This window comes from Muscardinus avellanarius, assembly GCF_963383645.1.
Source record: "Muscardinus avellanarius genome assembly, chromosome: 5".
Lineage (NCBI taxonomy): Eukaryota > Metazoa > Chordata > Mammalia > Rodentia > Gliridae > Muscardinus > Muscardinus avellanarius.
Genome location: NC_137790.1, coordinates 115,745,034 through 115,761,976, shown reverse-complemented (window position 1 = coordinate 115,761,976; position 16,943 = coordinate 115,745,034). Strand labels below are relative to the sequence as shown.

At 33.5% G+C, this 16,943-nt stretch overlaps 1 protein-coding gene across 2 annotated transcripts in view; it reads right to left on the bottom strand.

Annotated features, from left to right (window-relative positions):
• Positions 1–16,943, bottom strand: part of TSC22D2 (TSC22 domain family member 2) — a gene marked incomplete at both ends in the record, with an annotated part of 53,580 nt that overhangs the window by 21,355 nt on the left and 15,282 nt on the right. The gene's annotated exons all lie outside the window — the stretch shown is intronic.

The following is a 16,943-nucleotide window of genomic DNA, read 5'->3' as shown; positions in this document are numbered from 1 at the left end:
AAGATACGTACAAAATAGGTACTGGGTAAAAAAAAAAAAACTATCAGGTATCTGAAAAGTAAATTTTACTTGATAAATTATTTATTTATTTATTTATTTATTTATTTATTTATTTATTTACTTATTTATTTAGTGGTACTGAGGATGGAACCCAGGGCATTCTTCCTCCGAGTTACACACACAGCCCTATTTTTAATTCTTTATTTGGAAACAGGGTCTTACTGAGTTGCAAAGAGCTTTACTAAGTACCTAAGAGCGTCCTCGAACAGTGACCCTCCTGTCTCAACCTCCTGAATGCTGGGATTACAAGTGTGTGCCACCACGTCCGACTACTTGATAAATGATTTAAAATAGGTATAAAAGAGTATTCTCAAAAGAATTATTCACAACCAAAGGCAAATGGAAACTTCTCGTTAAGCATTTAGTAGAGTTTTACATGTGATACATCCCACTATTCCTAGACCCTTCTTTGCAGCTCAAAGAGGTTTTTAAAAATGCCTCCTAGTGTTCCCAATTTATTCTTAAAGGGTGAGTTCCTTCAGGGTTATACTTAATACTATTCTAATTAAGTACTAAAACATTTCTTACAATATGAAATCTCCTTTATCAATCTTCCAAAGAATCTGGGGTTACTCTGCATACGTGCAAGCTGACTGAGAGCCCATATTCCAGTTAGAAAGCTAGTCTGGGATCCTAGGCTGCACCACTAATGGCTAGGGGACTTGAAGTTACTTAACCTCTCTAAGCTTTCAATTTCCTTCTCTGTAAACTGAAAAAATTGATAATATATATATCTGTAAGAAGTCTTATGAAAATTACGTGAATAGTGTACCCCAAATACTTAGCACAGAGTAGCAAAAACACAACTACTCTGTAGAGAAATACAGATTATAGTATAAAATTCCTAAACCAGAAGCAGATAGGCTCTGAATTGTCTTATTATTCCAATGGTCACTTATAATAAGCTAGTCTTGGATAAATATCACTAAGGATCAATAATGATGAGCTATTTGTTAAAAATTTGTCTTGTAAGTCATGTACTTGAACGCCTGGCAAGATTTGTCCTTTTAGACATACTACATTTAGCAGCAATATTAACTGTTTTGAAAATCTGACAAATGGTCTGAGCATTTCACAGAAAACTAAACACACAAAGAATACTGCCCCAAATTCCACAAGGTTCATTTATCCTCTGAAGCCCCTGACTACTAAATACATATATCCTACACTAGATAAATTAGATTATTTTCTTTATTATTGTTATGTAGACTATAGAAAATGAAAACAAACAAGTATATAGACTAAGAAACAATTGTTATTAGTTTGATGTATTTTCCTTGAGACCACCATTGATTGCAAGTTGTGGTTTAAGAAACTTAAGTTTATAGAATATGATGAACATGAAGTTATGGACTATCATATTAGAAACAAATTAGAATATTATTCAAAAGAAAGAATGGGTATGAATACATATAAGGGAGAGAAAATCTCTCTGATTAAGGGTAAAGTTGGAAATAAATAAAGCAGCCTGTTTGGTTGGTATCAACCCATACCTTCTGGCTTATTTTTGAAAATAAAAAACTTCAAATAATTTTTGATAGGCTTGTATGTATGTATAACCACATTTTAACAAGAATGTTAATTCTATAGCTGTATGACTTTGGATATATAACTTAATTCAGATTCTTTCTTCATTTGCAAACTATGATCTTCAGATATAAGATCTTATTCTGAGCTAAATTCTATTATTCTAAGCACCTCCACTCTCCAAATACAGCTGTGTAAAACAAAGCAAAATAAGAAGCTATACAAAACAAATTAATTTTTTCTAGGTGGAGTACAATTCTAAAAGGAATTAATTTTTCAGGGCATACAAAAATGTATACTGACTTCTAACATTTTCATGTGATACATCTTAGATGTTCTCAATGTAAAAATTGAGAAGAATATTTTGGCTTTACTTTAGAAACAGTCAGAAGTAAAATGTCTTTTATTAAGAAAGTAAAATCCCCAAAAGCAACAAAATTAATTTAAATTATATTTTATGAAGAAAATGGATATATTTTTTTAAAATGAAAGATGTATTATTTATCAAATATCTCCTGGAATAGTAACTAGGAAATATTTGGGGCTCTTCACTAGGTTAAAAGCACCTATAGCAGATGCTATAGCAATATTTAATAATTTTACTATAATACAGGATTTCACTTTCTTTTTTAAACTGATGTATTTACTAAACACCACTGCAAAGGTTTGGCCTTCAGCCTCATGTACTTTAAGAAGATTACATACTCCAAGTATTAAAAGTTCAAGTTTTAACTTATATTTAATACTATGCTTAGTTATACAATGTGCTCATTTTTTCATAAATAGTCATCTCAATACAATAACATCAGGTATATACATAAAATCTAATCCATTAAGTCTTACCAATTTATGACCTGATGAGACACTCTTGTGGACAACATTCAGTCCTTAGAAGCTAGAATAACCCTCCAACCATGTGAGGGCATCACAACTTTTAAACTTTCGGCTTTCGATCATTATTATGTCACATTCCTCCTCCGATGCTGAATTCTAAAAAAAATTCTAGCAAAGAGTTTAAGTAAATAAGTGTTTTAATCAAATAGCCTTTAAAAATCTTTTATAGCAAAATTTTGTTTTACCATGATTACACAACTGATATTCTGTACTTTAAATTTTAAATGTAAAATAATTTCATATTTGATTTGGATACTTTGAACTTTAAATTTCAACATGGACTTTCAGGCCATCAGGAATAGTTGTTCGTGAAGAGTCAAGGTTTAAGATAAGGATCCAGAACTTATGATTTAACACCATATAACCTACTACAAACAGTTCTGTAGCCCTATAAATAGCAATTGAGTTCTACTGTTTTGTCCACCATCCACATATGAGTTTGTAGAATTATAGCTTACGTGGCTGGATCAGTAAACAATCTATATGGATCATTTAAATGATTAAGATAGCATTAAATTTTTATTCCTAAATCTCAGTCTGTCTCTACAGCTCCCAATTATTAAGTAGACAACATGTTAGTAAGCATAATTTCTTTTAATGTGCTTTGTGTAACAGAAATAATAATATATCCTATTCAGCAGTGGTTCTACAGCTCATCTGAGTAGGGGTCCTGAAGAAAATTCAGGTAGGAAGATTTAATAATGGCAAAACTACCTCATTAAGAATATCACTCTAAATTTATTAATTTTTTACCAAAAAGCTTTCAACTAGGCAATAATTTTAATTCCTAAGGAGTAATATTAGAAATATTTCTGTCTGATAATCAGAATGCACATTTACATTTTTAGTTGCAAGTAATCCACAGAAGAGGGAACCCATATTTGTGGCCATATTTGTATCTCCTAAATAAAGATACATAATGGGACAAGGAAAAGGGAAAGGGAAGAAAGAGGCCATTATTGAGGAGAATTAGTATGTGCAAAGCTAAAACAAAAACCCCCAAACCAAAAAAAAAAAAAAAACCCCTCAGAGTATTATAAAGGAAACTCTGCAGCTATCTCAAGAGATATTTGACCTAAATGTATGAGTTGGGTTATACTATTCAGATTTTAACTTTCAGTGGAACTTAAATCACATATGGTCATTTCCAAATATAATATTTCCAAATGTAATATCACAACACATTTGACTTCAACAAATTTGTACAAATTTGTGTTTTTTTCAAAGCATAGCCTTATAATGAAATCACCTGGTGAAGGCAAAAATCCATATTTATGAAGATAAACAGTATGTCTTTACACAACTATTATTTCCTATCCACCAAAATATTAGCTAGTTTAAAACATGTTTAGTTTTGATGATTTGCTCTTTATGGACAAATCCCATAAGAAGATCCAATATGCACTCATATTCAATAAAGTAAATACTGCCTGAAATATGTATCAATACTGCTGGTTATTTGCTTGTTCTGCAAAGCTTTGATGAACTGGCTATTTAAAGGCAGACTGCTTTACCCTTTTGTTAAAGGTCCTGCCAATAAACATGCACTGTTATGATACATGCCTGGAAAACCTTTGGAAGACAGAATTAAATCAGACTTATAAAGCAAATCAAGTAATTTTACTATGAAGCTTACAGAAAAAATTTTAGAAGTTTTGTACATTATACAAATGTATGATAGATCCAAGTCTACATCTAAAAAGATACAAAATTTATTTATCAAATTTTTCCTAAACATACATTTTCAAAATTAGTTATTATTAAGTATATGGGTCTTATCGGAAAACTTTCAGTCACTAAATTCCAAAATGTAAAAATCTTTATTAAAAATCTGAAGTGAAGCTAGGTAACTGAAGTGTTTATAGATGAATAAAGATTAATCATATAGCTTTTAAAATTTTAAACTAGAATTCACCTAAAAATGAATACTTAGAAAGCTATAATAATATATCAAACATAATCTTGAATTTCTGGCAATCTGCTTTCAAAAATAAATCCTAAATATTTCCTATGGTTATTTATCATTTCATTCTTTTCATTTTATGAGGAGAAAAAAAATCTCATTTAATTGAGAATGTGCTATGAAAAGTTCTTATAATTCAGCAAGAACAAAGGTTATTATTATTACTATTTAGCTTACTTTTGGAAAATGTGTATTAGAAGAACAAAACAGTGAGCAGGAGGGCAAAAGACCAATGACTTTCAATGTCCAAGTAATTATCAAACCACCCTAAAAGGGGTGTGTGTGTGTGTGTGTGTGTGTGTGTGTGTGTGTGTGTGTCCAGTACTGGGAATCGAATCAATGGCCTCACATATTGGGCAAGTATTCTACCACTGAGCTATATCCCCAGTCTAGTACCTGCTATTTGAATACGTGTTTAGCTTAGTTTGACACAAAATTTCATTTTCCAGTGTAAACCACATTTCTTTAAACATATTCTCAAAATTCTGTAAGACTATCCATTAACATTTTCACCCTGCTGTTCAAAGACATTCACTATACTGTTTTGAAAAGTCTTGATCATGATAAATAAGTGCTTGCTTCTCGTAAGGTTAGAAATGCTTATTTTTTATGGAGAAAGGGGATATGTGATAGCAACTCTGTATGCCCCCAATAAATTACACATAGTTGTTCCATTGAGAATGCATTAGAGAAATAATGCTTAGAAATATCAAAGATTAAACTTAAAAAAATTAGCCCAACTATACACAATGGATTATAAACACTGGAAAGAAAGTGTGTTTCAAGAAATTAAAATATAAAAAGGCACATGATGAACTTCATGTTATGTATGGTTGATATGAGATATAATTTAAGATGCAACTATTAGTTATACTGAAAAAATAAAATATGCACATATATGTATTTTTTGTGGTGCCAGAGATCAAATTCAAGGCCTGGTGCATGCTTAGGCAAGTGCTATACCCCCAGTCATTCACTTATATTCATTACACACACACACACACACACACACACACACACTCTATCTATGCTTTATACCTACCTACTGCACCTGTTGGCAGAAGATAAGCAAAATATGTAGTTTAAAAAATTTTATTAATGCAGGTTGAAAAAAGTTCTGAGTTACTGGTACTTTTAGCAGATCATGTTTATTCACAAGTGATGTATCTGTATGTCCTTTCAAAAGGAATAGAAACACCTTATAAAGAATATAAAAAAATAGTTGAACCTGGAAGAGGGAGGAATGGATAAACTAAAGAGGAGGCTAGTTAAATATTCTCAAGTATATGAAATGTGACTTGCATACTTTATTACCAGAAAGCTATGTGTTTGACTCTGATCTTATTAATAATAATCAACCAAAAGGAAAAAGGAAAAATAACTTTTTAAAAATTTAAGACACCATCACTTATTATGCTTCTGAGAAGTGGTATTTTATTGCTTAGAACAAAAGTATGTTTTGATCATCCTAGAAATATATTTAACAACATTTTTCTGGGCTAAGTTATATGGAAAACAGAAGCAATCGTTACAAATAAACATAGAGATTTTCTGAAAACAAAGTTAAAAATCCCTGTCAACAGTAATGGGACTAGATATTCCAACCCTTTTTCTTTTCCTTGTTCCTCTTCCAATAACATGTAGGACTAGGGAGAACCTATCTTCTTTATCACCAGTTAAATATATAGAAAGATGTCTTTGACTTCCAGGATGTTATACATGTATTCATATGTACATATATATGTAACATATATATGATTATGTAAATATATATGTATATATACATATATACACATATATAGTTTTGTGTGTGTGTGTGTGTGTGTGTGTGTGTGTGGTACTGGGGGTAGAACCCAGGGGCTTTCAACCTCCAGGCTATACTCCCAGACCTATTTTATATTTTATTTGGAAACGGTCTCACTAAGTCGCTAAGAGCCTCACTAAGTAGCTGAGGCTGGCTTCGAACCTGTGCGACCCTCCTGTCTCAGCCTCCCAAGTCCAGGGATTACAAGCATGTGCCACCACACCCAACTATATATATATAGTTTTATACAAGCTTTACACACACACACACACACACACACACACACACACACACACACCCCACTATAGACAGAAAACATGTAAGTACTGTGCTTATCATCACTACCAATGATATTGAAGAAGAAAAAAAATCCTCAGTGTGTAGCAAAAATAACTGTGGACAGTTGATAGCCATGCTACCTGCACACAAACTTTTAACAACTGAGAACATTTCAATTCAGCAAGACCTTGCTTTAAAAAATAAAAAATAAAATAGGGCTAGTGATATAGCTCAGAGGTAGAATGCCCTGGGTTCAATGCCCAGTAAAAATAGACACACACACACACACACACACACCCCTATTTTGGTAAACTATGGTATTTGAAAGCTATATATAAATCACAAAAATCTAACATATTCCCTGATTTAAGTAATTTGGGATATTATGGGCATATACGCGCAAATAAAGAATGCTAGCTATATTAACTATACTCATTTTTCTCCTTATCTACCATACTATATCTTAATAGAAACAAAAAATTAAAACAATTCCTTTTAATATCTTTCCCCTCAAAAAGATGCCAAACTATGTGCAAGTTAAAATACACTGAAGAGGTAGATTAAATTTTTAAACTGTTGAGCACTAAAGTGGGCAAATTAACAAAAAGAAATTCTATGTTCATTCTGGTTCAACAATTTCAGGCAATATTAAATTTCCTTTCATATGAGTAAATTTAGCAAGAATATAATTTTCTTACAAAATTTTCCTTAGCATTGTAAATTCTGTGGGAAAAAAAGTCTGGCAAGTTAGTTTACACAGTATTTTGTTTTATTCAAAGCCTTGATTTATTTAAAATCTACTTAGTGCCGGGCGTGGTGGCGCACGCTTGTAATCCCAGCATTCAGGAGGCTGAGACCGGAGGATCACGGTTCGCAGACAGCTACTTAGTGAGGCCCTCTGCAACTCAGTGAGAGCCTGTTTCAAAATAAAGAATAAAAAATAGGGCAGGGGGTATAGCTCAGAGGTAGAATGCCCCTGGGTTCTATCCCCAGACCCCCCCCCCAACACACACACACAAAAAAAAAATTTAAAAGATCTTACTGATTACCACTTTATTTTCTCAACTAATCTCATTATCACCCTGAAAATAACTACAATGACCTGTGAAGAGTAGGTTGAGAATTCTTATTACATAACAAAGGAAGGTGGTAAGCAAATGAGCAGAAGCATGTAATGATGGGTGAGCAGTTAAGAACTAATTGTTCATTGCCAATTTTGAAGTCTAGCAATGTGCTGAAAATAAATGCTAGTATCTCATGTGTCCCAGTTCAGTTGGCTATAGAAAAACTAAGAGAAGAAATGTTTAGGAGCCAATGAAATACCACTTCAAATGAGATAAAATCTATGAACCAATCCGGCAGCAGACAAACCACCTAATTTAACTTCAAAAAAACCTCTTAAAACTAAGGGGACAGGACAGAATATAAAGGATAGAAATACATGATTTGTAAACTTAAGTAGTACTGTAAAAAGGTCTTTAAGCTGCACTTTTCAAAGTCAAGATAATTAAAATACCAACTTAATACATATGCCTCAAAGTCACTGGACAGAAAAGTACATAAATGTACCCTTTTCCGTGGAGAGGGAGGACAACCAATAAAATCCTCATGTCCTTCTTCCCTCACCTCTCTCTTCCAAATGGGAGAAATTAAGCCGGGCATGGTGGTGCACGCTTGTAATCCCTGCGCTTGGGAGGCTGAGACAGGAGGATTGCACAGATTCGAAGCCAGCCTCAGCTACTTAGTGAGACCCTAGTGAGACCCTGTTTCCAAATAAAATATAAAATAGGTCTGGGAGTATATATAGCCCGGAGGTAGAAAGCCTCTGGGTTCCACCCCTAGTACCACAAAAAAAAAAAAAAAAAAAAAAACAACAACAAAAAAAAACCCACAAAAAACAAATGGGAGAAATTAAAAGATCTTCTCTCATAAAACTTCTGTATTATATAACAGCTTATCAATAATAATGTCCTGAATTTGGTAAATATTCTGTTGGTATTTCAGAAACAGTTTTTTTTGTGTGTGTATGTGTGGTACTGGGAATTAAACCCAGGGGCATTCTACCTCTGAGCTAAATCCTCAGTCCTACTTTTCATTTTGAAACATGAAATGTTTTAAAACTTACCAAGTTGCTGAGTGCCTCACTAAGTTGCTGAGGCTGGCCTTGACTTTATGATTCTTCTGTCTGTCTCCCAAGTACTGGGATGAATTATAGGCATGCACTATCACACCTGGCTTCAAAGACTAACCTTAGAAAATATAGGATAAAGTATTTCAACTTAAATGAAGATGGTATCTGCAATTTACTCCTAAGTAGTTACTAAAGTGTTAGGATGACACAAATGTTAACAAAGAATCTTTTTAAGGAGATTATTTTCCCATAAAATTATTTTAAGATAAATATTTTTTAAAATTCCCCTTCTAGCTGCCTAGGAAGTGATATTCCCAGAAATGTTTTATCTCTAAAATTACTCATCCTCTTCAGAATTTCTTCTGTTCTCTAAATGTTAGTGATATTGCTCAAGGTCCTTTTACCCTACTCTGCTCCTTGGCAACTTTGGTCTTTGCTAAGGCTTGAACCCTAAAAATAAGTAAATAATAAAGCAAAACAAAAGATTCTTCAATTTCTTCCACCCTTAATTTATCTACCCAGTTGCATCTTGAATATTTTTACCAACCCATCACTCATCCACAAAATAGTTAAAATCTCACTACTTATTAGTCCAAGCTAATTCTTTCACTAATACTATCAGTATAAGAATTTCCTCAACTAGGGTTTTTAACATTTTAAAGTGCTTCCCCAATATAATCAATGAATTATAAAATCTTGTAATTCCTACCATTTGATAATCATTACTTCCTCATGTTTATTGCCGGATTCTGGCTTTGAGTATCTTTCTAGTATGTTTGGTTAGCTATCCAATTTATCTTCTCTGTTGTCCTCAAACATAATGCACTGAAAAAAATTACCTATCCTTGTCACACATGCCCTAAACTCTCACAGGGGTTCACAGTTATTTCCTCTAGCTCGATTGCTCCTTTCCCTTCATATTTTTAATTCTTTAGGACCAACATCTATTCATTCTTCAGTTTCCAATGAAAAAAGCTACCTCCTAAAGAAGTTTGGATCAAACCCTCTAGCTGTTCTTGAAAGATGTCATGTGATAATGTATTCATCTATTATTTTCCATATTAGGACCAAGCTCATTAAAAGCTCCTACTGAGGTTTTTATTAATCCTGCTTCTTCCAGTATTTACTTAATGGAGTTATTAAACCTGCTGAGTCAAACAAATGCAAATTTTCCTGATATTCTTCCTTTGCTCATTCTGAGCTATCAGAAGTGAAATTTTAAGGACTTAGTCCTTTGGGTGGGAAAGGAGATCTCTAAGAGGACCACTTACAATTTCAACTAAAAATCCTTTCAATGTTGTATCTACACTTTAAGACAAATATATACTGCCAGAGACTAAAGTTGTCCCTCAGTGTCTGCTGGGAATGGTTCAAGTACCTCTCGTGGATGTCAAATATCCACAGATGCTCAAGTTCCTTATGTAAAATAGCATGGTATTTGCCTATAATCTATGCACTGTTGCCTCTATGCTTTAAGTCATCTCTAGATTATTTGTAATACATACCAAAATGTAAATGCTATGTAAAAGGTTGTTCTGCTGTATTATTTAACAGAAAAATCTGTGCCAATATTAAAAAATGTCTTTTTTATTTGTGGTTGGCTTAATCCAAGAACACAGGATCATAGATAAAGGGGGCTAATTTTACTTTTTAATATGACCAAGCAGCTAATGCTTCACTAAAATTTTCAGAACACTAATGGCATGGGCTTCAGAGTTTTATGTGGACTTCTTCCATCTTTCACTAAAACTCCAGTAACCTTCATTCACTTCACTGTACATATAATTTTATTTCCTTCCTACATATTTTTTTAAATTTGTTCATTAATAAGAATCTGATTTAGGTTTCTGGTGCATCAATTTCATATGCATTATGGCTTTTATAAATTTCAGGCCCTGCTTTTCCTAAGGTCCCTATTATTATGACTAGGCTGATGTCCATGTATGTACAATGTATGATTTTTAATGAAGTTAAGACCTTAAGTCACTCGGTTTGTAATATCTGAGCTTTTCTTTCTCCACAAGTTTCTTTACTTCTGCCTGGGACCAGAGAATGAGTTCTCTAGTTTTTAAGATGCAGCTGCTGGGCCTAGTGGGGTTTGCTACCACTGTCTGGCAATTTTCATTCTAAAATAAAAGCTTTCTGTCACTCCTTTTCTTCTGAGGGAAGGCCCAATGACCACTTACTGCCTCTGACATTGGATTATTTCTTAATAAGGCAGAACAGTTTGCTAGCCTTCCATTCCTTAAGTGACTACACCGTTCTTTATGGTTTGCTGATACAGCCCACAAAAGTAAAGGCATCTAATTGCAGATCTGGTACTTACTTTTTTCCTTTTCATTTAGAATTAGGTGGGGAATAAAATTCAATAGAGTAGGCATTTTATAAGTAACTGAATCTAAAACTAACTCAAAGTAAAAATCCTTGATTAAGAGACATGAAGACAGGTTTTTTATTTCTAGTAAGGGCAAAACTATTTCCCAGGGGGCTTGTTTATGTTCATTAATTAAGCTTAAGCCTACCTAAACATCTTTGGTTGTCTATATAGAGTATACTTCTCTAAACAACATTTTTTTGGGGAGGGGGTTACAAACACATGCCTTTAGTTTTGTGTTTAGAGTAATACAACAATACAACAAGCCTATTACTATCTTATACTATTTACATATACCATAGTTAGTAGGAGAGAACATTTACCAACACTGCCTAAATTTCATTTTTTTTTGTAGATCTTTTACTTGCTGATCAATACTGTAAAATGCAGTCAACACATGGGTATTATTTTATTTTTTATTTTTATTTATTTTTGTGGTACTGGGGGTGGAACCCAGAGGCTTTCTACCTCCAGGCTATACTCCCAGACCTATTTTATACTTTATTTGGAAACAGGGTCCCACTAAATTGCTGAGAGCCTCACTAAGTAGCTGAGGCTGGCTTCGAACCTCTGCGATCCTCCTGTCTCAGCCTCCCAAGCACAGGGATTACAAGCGTGCGCCACTACGCCTGGCGGGTATTTTTTTTTAATTATACAACTCAATCTAGGAATTTCATTTAAGTTCTTTCAATTTCAGTTTCTCAATCTCTGTACATGTCTCAGTTTGTTAAATTAATAAATGTTATCAACTATTAAGAGCTATGACTTGCCTGCTTTAGGTCATCTGAACATTTTATAAGCAAATCCTTAGGTTTTCATCTAAATCTGGAATCCAAGAATGAATTTTTCTGAGAATATATATAGATTCATCTGACCCTCAAAGTACTGCTGATTACCTGCACTTTCTACCCGGGCTCACAACCCACATTAAAAACTACAGATTAGTTTACTGACAAAAAACATAATGTGATACCAAGGATTCTGGTGAGGGTAGCAACCATCACAAGTAGTTAAAGAAAAGCTGGAAATTTGTAAGTTAATCACATCTCCATACCAATTAAGGCCAGACTTGGTACCTTGAATATGTATGTTCATTATGTGAAGAGTACACAGGAACTCTCAGTACTATTTTTTAAAACTTGAAATCTAAAATTATTTCAAAATAATAGTAAGTGGGAGAAAGAAAGAGAGGAAAGGAGAGGAGAGAGGAAAGAAAGAGACATTCTTAAAAGGTCATTAAAAACCTGTTCTCTAATTTTTTACTTCTTAGATTAACTTCTACTTGATGTCCTTAAGTAAAATACGCTGAAATAAAATCAGTAAAATTACTTAAGTACTAGGAAAAATGATCAGGTACTATATTTGGGGTGGCTACAAAATGGTTCAGGTCTGCATCCTTAAGATACTTGCACACAATTAGTAGGAGAGAACATTTAACTAGTAACAATGACCAGCAAGTACTCCACTACAGATACAAATCTCAAACATAATATTGGGTGTTAAAGAAGACAGACAAAAAATATAGTGTAAGATTCTACTTACATAACATATCAGAAGTTAGGCTAGGGAGAGGGTGTGACTGGCTGATGGCATGAAGAGGTCATGAAGGAGGTTTATAATATCCTGTGTCCTAATCTTGGTGAGGTTACAAAGATGTTTTCAGTTTGAGCTGTACATTTATTTTTCTGATATAGTTTAATTTCATTAAAAACTTCTTTTTTTAAAGTACTATTATAGAGCATTCAAAAATTTTATTAGCCACATAGCAAACATGTCTTACCATCTGGGCTAAATAAGTATTGGTTAATGATGGACTGAAGCTTCTTAAGAGGATGAGAAAAACAAGACAAATTATCTTACACATTACCCAGGGTACTGATAAGAAAGCTGAATTTTGAGCCGGGCGTGGTGGCGCACGCTTGTAATCCCAGCATTCGGGAGGCTGAGACCAGAGGATAGCGGTTCGCGGACAGCCTCAGCTACTTAGTGAGGCCCTCCGTAACTCAGTGAGACCCAGTTTCAAAATAAAGAATAAAAAATAGGGCTGAGGGTGTAGCCCAGAGGTCGAATGCCCCTGGGTTTCTTCCCAGACTCGCAAATAAGTAAATAAATAAATAAATAAATAATTTTTTTAAAAAAGCTTAGTTTTAACTTACTTTAACTTCAAAAATAAAATCTCACAAGTATTAATGGTAATGGAAGTGCCAGGCACAGTGGTACTTGCCTATGGCCCTAGTACTTGGATGGCTGAAACAGAAGTTAATAGGTTCAAAGCCAGCCCGGGCAACTTAAAAAAAGACCCTGTCTCAAAATAAAAAATAAAAAGAGTTGGGGGTGAAGCTCAGGGGTAGAATGCCCTTCAATCCATAGTATGGCAAAAAACAAAAGAAAAAAAGTAATGCAAATTTTTTCCTAACACAAAATGCTGAGGTTAACATATTTTTAAATCCAGTAATTTAAAAACTAGATGTAATCACATTTAAGTGAATAATCACTGTAAAAATTTTAAGAGAAATCATCAAGTATTTACTAAAAGATCTATCATGAACTCAGCCATTGATTTCAATAACCCATTATCTACTACTTTTCTTATTACTTTCTCTTTAAATTCTGGTGCTATCATAAGAAAGGACAAGCAGACTCAAGGTGATAGTGCATCTTAGCAACTGTTTCTACCACTTGTTTAACTACAATTATGCAATTTCTTCATGAAGACAAAAACGCTTCAAGAGCTTATCATTGAAATTAAATTCTTATAAGCTACCCAACTTCTTCCTTTAGTCTAAAGTTTCCTTCCTCTAATACTCCTTTACCATACTGATCTGATATTGTAAGAAGAGATGCATCTGTTTGCTATAAATCTTTACTCTGAGCTTTTATAGACAAAAACTCCCAATTAGAGCCGGATCCCCAGTGATTATCAGGATAGGTTTCTAAGCTAATTCTATAGATTTGGCAAAGCTAAGAATTATCTTTGGAAAGTTAATTTCTAAAAAAAATTATTTTAAAGTTACTATTCAGAAATGCTAACACACTAGAATATTACTAAAAATTGACTTATAATTTCCTAGAAATCTAATTATATAAGCTATATCACTCTATCTATCTATCTATCTATCTATTTATTTTTGCAGTACTGGGGATGGAACCCAAAGGCATTCTACCTCCGAGCTATACCCCCAGCCCTATCTTTTTTATTCTTTATTTTGAAACAGGGTCTCAGTGAGTTGCCAAGGACCTAAGTAGCTGAGGCTGTCTGTAAATCGCAATCCTCCTATCTCAGCTTCCCAAATACTGAGATTACAAGCGTGCACCATACCTGGCTCATTACTCATTTTAAACAGGGCTTTCTAAAAAGGGGCTGAACTACCTCCCTCTTCCTGCCCCCACTATATGTAGTGTGTGTGTGTGTGTGTGTGTTTATTTCTTTCTTTTTTTTTTTTTTTTTTTTAAGTGGGAGGTACTGAGGATTGAACAGGGATGTTCACCTCTGCGCTAGGCCTCCAGCCAATTTAAAAAAATTTTTTTTTTTTTTTTTGGGTGGTACTGGGGTTCCTGGAAGCCCTTTACCTCCGGGCTACACTCCCAGACCTATTTTATATTTTTATTTAGAAACAGGGTCTCCTAAGCCAGCGCGCGCGCGGCTGGCTTCAAACCTGCGCGATCCTCCTGTCTCCGCCTTCTAAGCGCGGGGATTACAAGCGTGCGCCACCACGCCCGGCCTTAATTTTAAATTTTGAAACAGGGCCTCACTAAGTTGCTGAGGATGTTCTCAAACCCACAATCCTCCTGTCTCAGCCTACCAAGCTCTGGTATCATGAGTGTGTACTACCATGCCTGGCCTGTCATATTTGAGGATGGTTTTATTCATTGATTCCTGGAGAATTTTCTAACATATCAAAGACAGAGACTATGATAGCACTAACAGGAAAATGGGAAGAAAAGATTGAAAGTAGCTTTAGTTTTAGTACAACTTAAGAACTGGACACTCTCAAGAGAGAATATCTAAATGGAAGAAGAGGCTTCTCAATTTGCTAATTCTAACTTAAATGCAGAAGAAAATAAAGAAGCCATTAGAGAACTTTAAGTTAATGTGGGGAAGTACATTATTTACTTATTTTTAATAAAAAGATACTCTACTAATCTGAAAGAATCCTAATGGGTGAAGAAGCAGTTTTAGTTTTTCATGTAAGGCAAAAATCTAGATAAAAAAAAAAGATATTTTCAGATATCTAGGGCAGTTTAATGAAAATTGGCATGCGCTAAAAGCTGCCCCTCCTGAAAACTGTTCCAGTATTTTATAAATAGGAGTTTGAAATATGGTTATCTGGTAACAGTGGCAGGTAAATTTATGCCTCAAAATAAGTAGATTATGTAATAGGGCGTATGGTCCCTCAACTCCTGTATAGTACTATTTAACAGCAGAATCATCCCTATAAAATGTTTATTTGGCAAACAAGTAGTAAAAAAAAAAAAAAAACTAAATGTTTAAGTAAAAAATGTACAAGGTAACTTGGTGAGATCCAAAACAAACAAGGCCAGAAGTTACTTTTAATGTTTTTAAAAGCTTAAAGCACATATTTTCAACTAATTTGCAGTGAATCAACAGTTCTACAATACTTTCTTAGCTGACAGACCTATTTAGTCTGTAGGTATCTGTCAACTAAAGTTAGACTCTTAGAACTAATGAAGCTGGTTACTATTACTTTTGCAACTGAAAATTTAACAAGCTAGCTGAAAAATTAAAAAGAAGCTATTACACTAGATTAAGCTTGTCACATTGGTATCAATAGGCCAATTTATGAATGTCTAATATGAAATATAAATTCTAATTGTATTTTGGCATTAATAACTATAAATAAGCATCTATTAACTTAGGTGCTGAAAAACAGGCTTCAAGAGAATATATTTTTTACCCATGAGAAACTACAGAAAAAGCAACTTGTCTCAGTTCTGATACCTTAACATTTCTATTATTTAAAAAGCCATAAACAAGCCGGGCGTGGTGGCGCACACTTGTAATCCCAGCATTTGAGAGGCTGAGACCAGAGGATCACGGTTCGCAGATAGCCTCAGCTACTTAGTGAGGCCCACTGCAACTTAGTGAGACCCTGTTTCAAAATAAAGAATAAAAAACAGGGCAAGGGGTATAGCTCGGAGGTCAAATGCCCCTGAGTTCCATCCTCATGCCCGCAAAAAAAAAAAAAAAAAAAAAAGATAAATGGAAGAATTTAATTTAACTACAACAATAAATGATGAGCAATCACTTTCTATGGTTGTTTTATAATGGAACAAAAGCCCTTTAGTATTAGATCAAAATTATAAAAAAAAAAATTCAAACCTTTCTACACTGCTTAGGTGAAAATAATATATACTATCCATATTAATATGAAAGCTCATTAAAATTAATATTTGGATTAAATTTAAACATATTTGAAAACTTTTACTATTTCTAAAAAGAGTACAATTTTTTCCCCTTTTCTTCTGAAAGGTATAAATATACCCCAAAGTATGCATACTCTGGCTACATTTGATAAACTATTTAGATTATTAAACCTTCATGATTGTTTCATGTCATATTTTATATTAATTTACAATAGAGCAATATTATTTAAAAACTGTAAAAATATGGTTCTTCAAGTCTTAAAACTTATTGTTCTAAAAGTGACTGTTCAAAAACATTTTTGGTTAAGGAACACACTGTCTCAAAGATACTTTGTTAGAAAATATCTTTAGAGTAACACACAACAAGCAAATTAATCCTAAAAATTAAAAGCTTTACCACTTCTAAGCAATGTAAACCATGTCTTAATAGGACATGTACATGCACTTAGCAGTACTCTTTCCTAAAGAAAGAGATAGTCTATGAGTGTTATCCAAAACTATGCCAAAGACACAAATGCGATGCCAG